A 12,290-nucleotide genomic window follows, 5' to 3' on the forward strand; every position below is an offset into this window, starting at 1 on the left:
GCATCTGGAATGAAAATTCTACGAGAACTGGGACCTGGCCTGTGTCATTCTCTGCTACCACCTCTAGAATGTTAAGTGCGACAAGACAGGGTAGGGTGGTCTATAAGTGTTTGCTGATTTAATCGAGGGAAGAAAGGATGGAAGGTTATATCAATTCCATGAATTCATAGGAGAATAAGAGCTTGGTGGGTTGCTGAGAATCAATTATTTTGTGACCAGTCACAAATATAAGAATTTCAAAGAGACCAACATAGATAAAAGTACTCAATCCTCAAAAAGATTTTAAATCTTCTATTGTGGGGGCAGGGGGAGGGCAGAATTAAGGATTAAGTTGGAACAGACTGTAGAGTAGAAAGAAATCTTCATTTTGCCCAGATGTTCAGTAACTTGCTGAGGGTCAGAACTCAGATGTCCTAGCTATAGCTTCCTTTGACCAGTGAGGACCATGATTAATATGAGAAAAGAATAACTTAATTTCATCTTTAAGAATGGAACTCCTCTCTCAGGTACATCTGGAATAGAATAATGTACCAAATAAAGAGGCAAGGGTATTCTTCATATCAAAGTAAGCACTTATTAAATGCTAATGCCTTCAAGTCCCCAAAATGATTCCAACAAGGACACAATGGAAAAATAAAATAGTTTCATCCTAGTTTATTACCATATCATCAACAACAGATAACACTGGAGTGTTGACTCCGTGTTGGAAATTTCCCTAGGTGTTTTACATCTGCTAACTCTTCACAGCACTGTATAAGTGTGCCCATCTTCATGTTCCAGATGAAGAGAACTGATGCACAGAGTGTTTAAGGAACTTAGCTATCAGTGCTAGAGTGGAGATTTAAACCCAAGTTGTTGAATTCTAACGCCAGTGCTCTGAGCTACTTACTATATCACTGCTTTGGGAGCTTGAAACAGTCCTACAAAATAACAGCAACAAAAAAATGAATGAGCAAAAAGCCATGTAGTAGAGGAGAAAAAAATAAGCAGCTATTGAATATTTACTGCTAAGCACTGTGCAAGAACCCTTTTTCTACACTTAATCTCACGAGGCAGGTGTCACTGCCATATAACTGGGTTTTACAGAGGTTAAGAAACTTGTTCCAAAGCACACAGAACCTGGTACCAAACCCTCTAGATAACCTCAACAAGGGCCGTCTAAACAATCCCTGATATTTAAATAGGATTGCGAACGTTAGATGTGCAAATGCCCACTCACACCTACAGAGGCTGCTACTTCCTCTGGTGAAGTTGTGGAAACAAAGTACTATGACTCAAAAAGCACAATGGCTGCCTGTGTCACCTTAAGTTAATCATTTCTCTAGTTCCCCATTCCTTCACTTACAAAATACAAGTATCGAAACAGATGATCTCAGGTCCCTTTCCACATCTAACACACAGAGATTTGTGCATAATAACGTTGTTTAGAGACTGAGAATGGCAGCCTTGGATATCTTCGAACTGGGGCAGGGCACAGTGTCTAAGCTAACTTACAAATACCATTTGGCGGAAAGAGTGGCATGGACAGGACCCCCTCTCCCAGGGAGCTCTTCCTATCCCGAGAACATGCTGGTCCTGGTCAGGAAAGGGTCTCTCTCTTCTGAGCTCACAGGAAATGGTTCCATTTCCAAGTGCCTTTCTCTGTCTTGGCATACACACTAGGAAAAAATGATGAACAGAGTGACAAACTCAAAAAACAGTTTGAAAAGTTTCTGGTTTCAGTCTCCCACACTCAATACTTTCACATTTCAAAACTTGGAATACAAGGTTCCTATCAGAAGCCATTCATCACTTCAGGGTTTTTTGCACCCATTGCACCTCCACTCAAATCTGATCAACAATCCAAACTACGTTAACTATATCCTGGGTTTCCGTCATCTTTGATATCTTTCCTTCTTCCCAGAACACGCACACGAAATTCACCGATTGTCTTAATTTCCACTTTCCTGTTCCTTCCAAGTATCATTTTATCTCCCTCCTTCCTTTTGCAGCCAAACTTCCAGAACTCTGCTGCCCAATGGTGTAGCCATGTGGCTACTGAGCACTTGAAATGTGACTAGTGTGACTGAGGGATTATACTTTTAGTGAACTTAAAGTTTAAAACCAATACTTGATTCAATTGTTGGCAAACATTCAAGTATATTTGGAACAATTCAGGTATGTGGATCTATTTTTGAACTATAAATTTTATGACAACTAAATACAGACCATGTCCTTCTAATGAAAATAAACCGTCTGAATGGATATGTGCTATAAGTGTAAAATACACACTGTATTTTATTGATTAGTACAATAGTTAATATATATTTATATTTGATTACATATGAAATAATATTTTTACATACTATGTTAAATGAAATGTATTTCTGAGAGAGAGCCTCCAAGATGGCCCCCATGACCCTGCCTCCATGTGTAATCCCCTCTCATTGAATGTGGATTTGGATTTAGTGACTCATGTTCAGTGAATAGAATACAGCAAAGAATGTCACTTCTGAGATTAGGTCACCAGAACACTGTAGTGTCAGTTTTAGGCATTCTCACTGGCTCTAAGGGAAGCCTGTTGCCTGGCTGTCAGTTTCCCTGTGTTTCTCTGGCCAACAGGTAAGGAGGACTTGAGCCCTGCCAAAAGCATAAGTGTGAGCTTGAAAGTGGATGCCACCTCGGCTGAGACTTAAGCCCCAGCTGACATCGTGACTGCAGCCTCACCTCCCTAATCAATCTAGAGAAGTATGGTTCTGCACAATCCCCATGCCTTGGCTCCAGCATCAGGTGAACTGACATACACGCTACACTTGAAAGCACCCGCGGCTCATGCCATCACCTGCACGAAGAGAACATTCTCTTTGCCATCAACCAGTGAAAATCTTCTCTTTGGGTGCCGTTTTTTAAGAACCTTTCTTGTTTTACATATGGAAGTCATTCTACTTTAAAATCTTCTAGATTTATAGACTTATATAAATTTATACATAAATACAATTTATGTATTTATAAATGTATATGCATATAAATTTATATTGTAAATACAATGTATTGTAAATTTATATATATAAATTTATGGATTTATATCTATAGTAGGATGCTTGTATAGATCCTTTTGTTCACTAAGTATCCATGATGAGTCATCACGTCCAACACACTATGCAGATGAAGTGGGGTAAGTCCAGAGAGGTTTTCCCTTCTAGCACTGTTAGTGGTATGGTAGAAAGAGTAAAAAGAAACCCAAATAAGGAATTACAGTGTAGAAATAAAGTACCCCAGGCTGCCTTGTGTCTTAAAGCACAGTTCTCAATGCATTCCACCTTATCTGCCAGAAAACTTTTTGAAGCAGAAATCATGAATATATTTTTTTTGTATTTTTGATTAATACATCACCTTTTTCAGAGTATGCTCAATCATTTCTTAAGGAGTGAACTATTCAACTACAGTTTTCATTTGGTTTATCCATTTTTTATTATATCCCTCTCAAGTCTTCCTTTTTTATTACTTTTAGGAACTTAGCAATTGTGTAAAGTGAAGACAAGGACATAATAGAATCTCTTTGTAACAAAGGTCTTCCAGGATAAATCAGCATGAGTAAATGAAGCTTTTGTTGTGGTTTAGTTGTCATACACCCAAAAAAGCACAGATGCTCTCTTCTGTTTTAACCACATATCCATTCCAAAAGCAGAAATGAAATTTCCAAAAGTTAATTCTGGTGAGGAACGGTTTAATATCCACTATGGTAGCCAGCTAATGAGATGCTAAACAACATAATTTACACTCCCTACTCCCACCCGACTTCTCAGCAGGTAATTTCTGAGAAATTTCTTCAACATTTAGTGATATCCAATAACATTCTCAATAACAAAAGCCTGATTTGTAATCTTCATTTGTTTATATATCTAAAATAACTAAAAACCACACATTATATCACATTTTATAAAAGTCAATAGGACAATAATTTACTCCTGAGTGTTTCTAAGACAAACTCTTATTCACACACACACACGCACACACACAGAGACACACACAGATGCACACATACACACATGCAATGCTTAAGATAGTTAAATGCAGAATTTGGTTTTCACCTTTTTTTGGTTGGGAGGCTATCAGTGGTGTGGCAGGGGGAAAACAAAAATAGCTAGCTCATAGATACATAATCTCCCTGCGACAACATTAAGATATTACATGTAGAAAAGCACAAGGTGATATAAAAGAAGTACACATTTGCAATTAAAAAGGCAAAACAATCTACATATAAATCCTGAAAAGGTACTGAAAGAGTTCAAGATTTTGAAATGAGTCAGAGATCTTGGTTTGTGCTTAGGGCTGCACTTATTAGTAGGTCACTAATCTCTCTGGAACAATTTCTTCAATCACAAAATTGGATAATCTATCCCACCTCACAGGGTTGCTGAGAGAGTTAAATGGGTAATGCATATTCATTGTCTAGCCCAGTGGTTCTCCAACTTGGCTATACAATGGACTCACCTGAGGAGTTTTAGAAAATGCTGAGGCCTACATCTCACTTTCAGAAATTGATTTAATTGGCTTGTGGGGATTTTTTAAACCTCCCCAAGTTGATTCTAAAGTGCAGCCAAGGTTGAGATCCACTAGTCTAGGATAATGCATGGCCTATAATAGGTATTCAGAGTTAACGATATACCTTCATAAGAACTTTGTAAATGCTGAAACACTGCCTGAAGGTTGCTACTTAGGTCAAGAAGGTCTCAGAATCACTTAATACGACAAATCTTAGAAGGTACTCCAAAAGTTTTATAATAACTTTTCAAATCTAAATATCCAAAATATTTTTGCCTCCTAATTCCTTATAGGAGGAAGGAAAACATAAATCTCCCTTGATATTTTCACTGAGGTATAATTTAATACAAAAAAATGTTCAGATATAAGTGAATATTTTGATTCATGTATACACACTCCAAGAACCAACGCACAAAGACAGAGTACAAAAATGTATCTATAACGGGGGCTTGGGTGGCTCAGTCCATTAAGCTTCAGACTCTTGATTTCAGCTCAGGTCATGATCTCACAGTTTGTGAGTTTGAGCCCCACATCGGGCTCTGTGTGATGCCAGGGCACATGCACATACTCTCTCTCTCTCTCAAAAATAAGTAAATAGACATTTTTAAAAAATGTATCTATAAATTAAAAATTAAATATTTAATTTCTCATCTGTTCCATAATTGTCACTGCAATTTCAGTTTGTCTCTGGGCTGTCCCCAACATCTTATGGAGATGTTTATCTTAAGCAGTTAGGAAAGTCAAACAAGAGGTAGGATAAGGAAAGTCTCCAGTAGAAACGTGCATATCAAAGGAGGAGATAAAAAAAAAAAATCATCAAAACAAATGAGCAAAGTTGAAAAAACAGACCTGAAAGCAATATAAAGAATGAGTCACAAGACAGTCAACAACATTTATTGGGCACCCACTGTGTGCTCCGTGCTATAGAAAGAAACTGGGTAGATTAAAGAAATACCATGAGGTCCTCAGATAGCAGTAATGTAAAAATCAAGTGAGTCCAACTAAACACTCAAAGATATCCTAAAAGGATCTTACAAAAAAAACCCAAAAAACAAAACAAAACAAAAACCTACATTAACTGAATGCCTATCTAGCTCCAGGAACTAAATTCATTCAGTAAATAATTTCTCTCAAAAACTAACTGAAACTCCAAAACCATGACCCAGTGCTCACTTGCTGCTCCATTTACTCTGTACATAGTCTTCTGTCTGGCGAGTAATAAATGTCAGGATCAACTGGGCTCAGCATCATCTACTGAAAGCTTCCTTTGAACTTTGAAAGTGATGCCTGGCAGGCAATGTATATGGGATAGTCCATGCAGTTTATGAAAATTAGTCTAAACAGTAATAAAACTGTGATTGACACTACAATCTAAAAATTCAAAAATGAGTAACATAAACATGGAGAGAGTGAACTATGCAAAACTTCTCAGACTTCCTTTTTCTTTGCCAGATAAAAATTAAGTACAAAAAGTCCTATATAACTCCACTTTTTCAAAAGAGGTTACATACTTACTGAAAAGTAAAGAAAGAGTTACTGATCAAATTTAAGGTAAAAATATTTTTTAAAATTTATTTTGAGAGAGTATGTGTACACTCATGCACTATTGGGGGAGGGACAGAGAGAGAGACAGAGGGAGAGAGAGAGGGAGAGAGAGAGGCAGGGAATCCCAAGCAGGCTCCATGCTGTCAGTGCAGAGACTGATGGGGGGCTCCCCTCAATCTCACAAACCATGAGATTATGACCTGAGATAAAATCAAGAGTCAGAAGCTTAACTGACTGAGCCACCCAGGCACCCCAAGGCAAGAATTTATCCACAAATTGTTTCATCTTATTATGAGCTCTGAGACAATAAAATTATAAAGAAAGAAATTTTCACCCCTAAAAGGAGGTTAAAAAGTTCTTAGTTGCAAGGCACCTGGTGGCTCAGTCAGTTAAGGGCTTGACTTCAACTCAGGTCATGATCTCCCGGTTCGTGAGTTCGAGCCCCATGTAGGGCTCTCTGCTGACAGCTCAGAGCCTAGAACCTGCTTTAGATTCTGTTTCCCTCTCTCTCTCTGCCCCTCCCCCATTCACACTCTGTCTCTCTCTCTCTCAAAAAAAAAAATAAACATTGAAAAAACGTTCTTAGTTGCAATCAAAATTGCCCTTAAGTAGGTAAATGGACAAATGAAACATGGTATATCTGAAATTTTACTCATTGCTAAAATGAAATGAAGTATCAAGTCATGAAAGACCCTTAAATGCATATTCTAAGTGCAAGAAATCAGTTTGAAAAGGCTACATTGCATGACTGTACATTGTAGGATTCCAACTATATGACATTCTGGCAAAATTGTGGAGATAATAAAAAGATCAGGTGTTGTCAGGGATTGTGGGGTGGAGTGAAGGGAGAGGAACAGGTGAAGCACAGAGGATTTTTGGAGCAGTGAAAACACTCTATACAATACTATAATGATGCACACATGTCCTTGTACATTTGTCCAAACCTGTAGGATGTACAACATCAAGAGCGGTCCCCAGTATAAATTATGGATTTGGGGTGACTATGATGTCTCAATGTAGGTTCCTCAGTTGTGACAAATGCACCACTCTGGTGATGTATATTAATAATGGGGGAGGCTATGCACGTGCGGGGACAGGGTGTACATAAAAACCTATGTACCTTCTATTAAATTTTTCTCTGAACCTAAAACTGCTATAAAAAGAATTAAGTCCTGGGGTACCTATGTGGCTCAGTCGGTTGAGCATCTGATTCTTGATTTTGGCTCAGGTCATGATCCCAGGGTCATGGGATCAAGCCCCACACCAGGCTCAATGCTGAGCGTGGAGCCAGCTTCATATTCTCTTATCTCTCCCCCATTGTCCCTCTCCCCTGCTTGCACTCTAGAAAAAACTAACAATAAAAAAAAAATTTAAGTCTTTTTAAAAAAGCTCTTAGTTGGAATACTTTTCCAGTTTTCAAAAGCATGCTATGTAAGGAACTAAAAAACCTTAAATGTGGGCATTATAATAATTAAAATATCTATACCTATGTACATTACTTAGTGGGCATGTAGATGTTAGCCAAGCAAGCACACTAATAATAGATTAACCAATTATAAAATGAAAACAAGAGTTGCCTTCAAGTCACAATTTCAATAACTGTTTCTCACATACAGGCATAACTCAGAGATATTGTGGGTTCAGTTCCAGACCATGGCAATAAAGCAAATTTTGCAATAGTGAGTCAAATTAATTTTTTTTACTTCCCAGTATATATAAAATTTACATTTAAACTATATGGTAGTCTATTAAGTATGCAATACGTAGAATTATGTCTAAAAAACAATGTATACACCTTAATTAAAAAGTACCGTATTGCTAAAAAATGCAAACCATCGTCTGAGTTTTCAGTGAGTCGTAATTACTAATCACAAATTACTATAACAAATAATAAAGAAAAGTCTGCAATAATGCGAGAATTACCAAAACGTGACATAGAGACACAAAATGAGCCAATGCTGTTGGAAAAATGGTGGCAGTGACTTAGTTAACACCAGGTTGCCACAAACCTTCAATTTGCAACAAAAGCAAATAAAGTGAAGCACAGTAAAGCAAACCGCAGTAAAACAAGGTATGTCTGTATGTTCTTTGGTAAATATTAAACAGCATTTAGTCATTAGTTTCTGTTAAAGTTTTCAATCTTTGTTGGGGAGTGGTGTGTGTTAGAGTAAACCACATTCAAACAAAACCTTCACTGCCTACTGATAAAGAAAAGTCCTTGGAATGAATTTTCCTAGCTAGAGAATTTATCAAATACTGGGCTAATAAAACTACTTGGAAATAGTGTCTCAAACTTCGGAAATATTACAATCTAAAGTCGCTGATTTAGAGTAATCTAAAGCTGATATAAATGTAAAATATAAACTTATAAAATGTTTAGTAAAATACAGGAGAAAATCTTTGGGACCAATGCTTAGGCAAAAGGTTCTTAGACATGACACCAAAGACACAATCCACAAAATATTTTTTTAAATGTCAATAAAGTGGACTTCATCAAAAATGAAACTTTTGCTCTGGGAAAGACCTTGTGAAGAGGCTAAAAAAAAAAAAAAAAAAAAAAAAAACACCTCAGAATAGGGGAAAATATCTGCAAGTCATAGAACCAAATGACATATCCAGAAAAGAGAGAGAGTGCTCTAAACTCTACAGTAAGAAAACAATAAGGAATACAATTATAAAATGGGCAAAAGCTCTGAACGCTACCAAAGACGACATAAGAATGGCAAACAGGCACATGAAAAGACATTCAACATCAATCTCCATTAGGGAAATGCAAATTAAAGCTATGATGAGAGGGGTGCCTGGGTGGCTCAGTCGGTTGAGTGTCCTACTTCGGCTCAGGTCATGATCTCGTGGGTCATGAGTTTAAGCCCCACGCTGGGCTCTGTGCTGACAGCTCAGAGCCTGGAGCCTGCTTCGGATTCTGTGTCCCCCCCCCCCCTTTGCCCCTCCCCTGCTCTTGCTCTCTCTCGCAAAACTAAGTAAATATTAAAAGCTCTTAAAAAAAAGAAAAGAAAAGAAAAAAGCTATGATGAGATACCACAACACACCTAAATCAAAAACTACTGATATCAAGGGCAGATGAGACTGTGCAGAAACTGGATCTCTCCTATGTGGCTTATGTAACGTGCCTGCAAAATGGTATGGTCACTTGGGGAAAGTTTGGGAGCGAAATATGAGGCTAAATACACACTCCATATGGTCCTGCGATCTACTGTTGATAGTTGCACGACAGAAATGAAAGCTTACGTTCATATAAAACCTGTACAAGAGTGTTTACGGCAGCTCTCTTTTTAACCCCAAACTGGAAACAACCCAAATGTGTGCCTGTATAAGAATGAATAAACAAGGTGTGGTACATCCATACATCAGACTCAGCAATAAAAAGCAACAAAGTCTTGATACACTCAATATCTCAGAGGATCTCAAGAGCATTATGCTGAGTGAAAAAAGCCAGTCTCACCGGGTTACATATTGTAAGGTTCTATTTATGTAAGAGTCCTAAAGTGACAAACTTAAGGTCATGGAATACAGATTACTGCCTGCCTGGGTTGGAGGTAGGTGTGACTAGTAAGGGGTAATACAAAGGAGTCCCTGTGTGGTGATGCAACAGCTCTGTTTTCTGAGTGTGGGCTGTCACACAAATCTAAGTAGCAAAATGTCATAGAATTAGAAATCAAAACAGATAGATAATAATAATAAGGAATGCACGTAAAAGCTGATGAAGTCCGAACAAGGTCTATACTTGAGTTGATAGTATTGCACCAGTGTCACTTCCCTGGTTTTAATAATGTATTATATTTATGGAAGATATTATTATTGGGAGAAGCTTTGGGGAAGGCATATGAAAGTGCATTATTTTTGCAACTTTTAGCAAATCAAACTATTTAAAAATAAAAAATTACAATATATCAACAATAGCCAAAGTATGGAAAGAGCCCAAATGTCCATCAATGGATGAATGGATAAAGATGATGTGGTATATATATACAATGGAGTAGTACTCGGCAATCCAACAGAATGAAATCTTGCCATTTTCAACTATGTGGATGGAATTAGAGGGTATTATCCTATGTGAAATTAGTCAGAGAAAGACAAATATCATATGACTTCACTCACATGAGGACTTCAAGACACAGAACAAATGAACATAAGGGAAGTGAAGCAAAAATAACAGAAAAACGGGGGGGGGATGAAACATCAGAGACTTTTTTTTTTTTTAGTTATTTTAAGATTATTAATTCAAGTTCATTCTTTTTTTTTTATTTTTTTTTCAACTTTTATTTTTTTTGGGACAGAGAGAGACAGAGCACGAACGGGGGAGGGGCAGAGAGAGAGGGAGACGCAGAATCGGAAACAGGCTCCAGGCTCTGAGCCATCAGCCCAGAGCCCGACGCGGGGCTCGAACTCACGGACCGCGAGATTGTGACCTGGCCGAAGTCGGACGCTTAACCGACTGCGCCACCCAGGTGCCCCAAGAGTTCGCCTTCCTATCTCCTATTTTTTGTTATTTATTACAAGCACAAAATAGCATATTAAGCAAAGAAATCCTGTTTACATATTATATACATCTCATACAGCCACAATGTTCAAGTGACCTACTGTAAATGTTCACAATTCTGACTAGCAGTTAGTTCAGATTAGTAAATTCTGATTAGTAACTGAAAGCTCACTGAGTCCAAGCACTTTAATACTCTAGTTTACTGCTATATTCTGAAGGATCTAGAATTTTTTTTTTCTGGCACAAAGAAAGATGTTTAATAAAATATTGTTGAATGAATGAATTCTGTTTCTTCAGATAGATACATACACACAGAGTCAGGTGCTCAAATACTTTCCCAATTACAAAAAAATCCTAATTTCTTAACAACATGCTGAGATAGGACATTTGATGTATTTAGTGTGAAATGAAAGTTTCACCATTTGACACCAATTCTCAGAAAACAAGGAGAACTTACAGAAGGAATAAATTATTCTCAATCATATAAAAATCTGGTGGTCTTGAAGCAATGCAGACAAATAACCAACCAACCATTAAGATTCCTAACAGCTAGGGGCGCCTGGGTGGCTCAGTCGGTTAAGCAGCCAACTTCAGCTCAGGTCATGATCTCATGGTTTGTATGTTCGAGCCCCATGTTGGGCTCAGAGCCTGGAGCCTGCTTCAGATTCTGTCTCCCTTTCTCTCTGCCCCTCCCAAGCTTGCACTCTGTCTCTCTCAAAAATAAGTAAAACATTAAAAAAAAAAAAATTCCTAACAGCTGTATCCCATTAAAAGAATTTTCTCTTCCTCTTCCCATCTATCATAGAGTCCTTTACCTTTTATTAACATTTTCTCATGTTAGTCTAACAACTCTCCCAAAGAATTTATATGTTTTCTCCCCCAATCATCAGCAAAAAAAAAAAAAAAAAATTATTTTTATATTCCTGTGTGAAAAAAGTCAAATTATAGATAAATTAAAACAAGCTCACTTAATAGAATAACCATACAGAGTTAAAGGTAATGATGCATGGGAAAGAATTTTGAACCAGGAGATAAGGCAACATGAGTTTTCCCACACACACTCCCACACAACAGTATTTATTAAGCTACCAACACTGGCTTTGGGTAGAAAAAGAAATACAACATTTCCTGCACTCAAACAATTAATAGCTTATTATTTTACTTAACTATACGTGAAAAGCCCCAAATGTTACTTTCTCTTAGGTGCCTTTACTTTAATTAATGAGCACTGGTGAAGTACCCACAATAACATCAATAGTGCAACTCATTAGGCTACAATAGGTGAGAAACTATGCATTACAGTATGTATACATTATAGTTAATTCTTACAACAACCTTGTCAGTTACTGTTTTCTGTATTTTACAGCATAAGGAATGAATTCCAGAGAGTAGAATTAACTTGTCCTAGCCACAGCTTATAAACTGCAGATCCAGATTTTAAACCCAGGGTAGTTGATTTGCAAGCCCATTTCCTTTCCCCCATGCCATTCTACTACTGAATCTCCTACTATGTATGTCCAGCACTTGTGAAACAACAATCTGAGATCTTAAAATTCTATTTGTAATGACAGATAGGAAAAAAAAAATTGTGTGAACCTATTTAATAAATACAATTTATTATTACACTCTCTGGAACAACATCTAAAAGAAGAAAACCGTGAGATGTTGTGTATCCTAAAGACTAATTCATTGGAACCATGCTTTCCTGATCTATAAAACT

At 37.3% G+C, this 12,290-nt stretch overlaps 1 protein-coding gene across 17 annotated transcripts in view; it reads right to left on the bottom strand.

Annotated features, from left to right (window-relative positions):
• Nucleotides 1–12,290, bottom strand: part of COBLL1 (cordon-bleu WH2 repeat protein like 1) — a 164,350-nt gene that overhangs the window by 75,067 nt on the left and 76,993 nt on the right. Inside the window, exon 1 of one of the 17 annotated variants that reach the window (XM_027055609.2) lies at nt 1,495–1,657. The exons of the other annotated variants lie outside the window; for them this stretch is intronic. The gene's annotated coding sequence lies outside the window, so the exon portion shown is untranslated. Of the gene's footprint in view, nt 1–1,494; nt 1,658–12,290 lie in introns of those variants that run through there. 17 annotated transcript variants of the gene reach the window in all.

The sequence above is a fragment of the Acinonyx jubatus genome, chromosome C1 (assembly GCF_027475565.1).
Source record: "Acinonyx jubatus isolate Ajub_Pintada_27869175 chromosome C1, VMU_Ajub_asm_v1.0, whole genome shotgun sequence".
Classification (NCBI taxonomy): Eukaryota; Metazoa; Chordata; class Mammalia; order Carnivora; family Felidae; genus Acinonyx; species Acinonyx jubatus.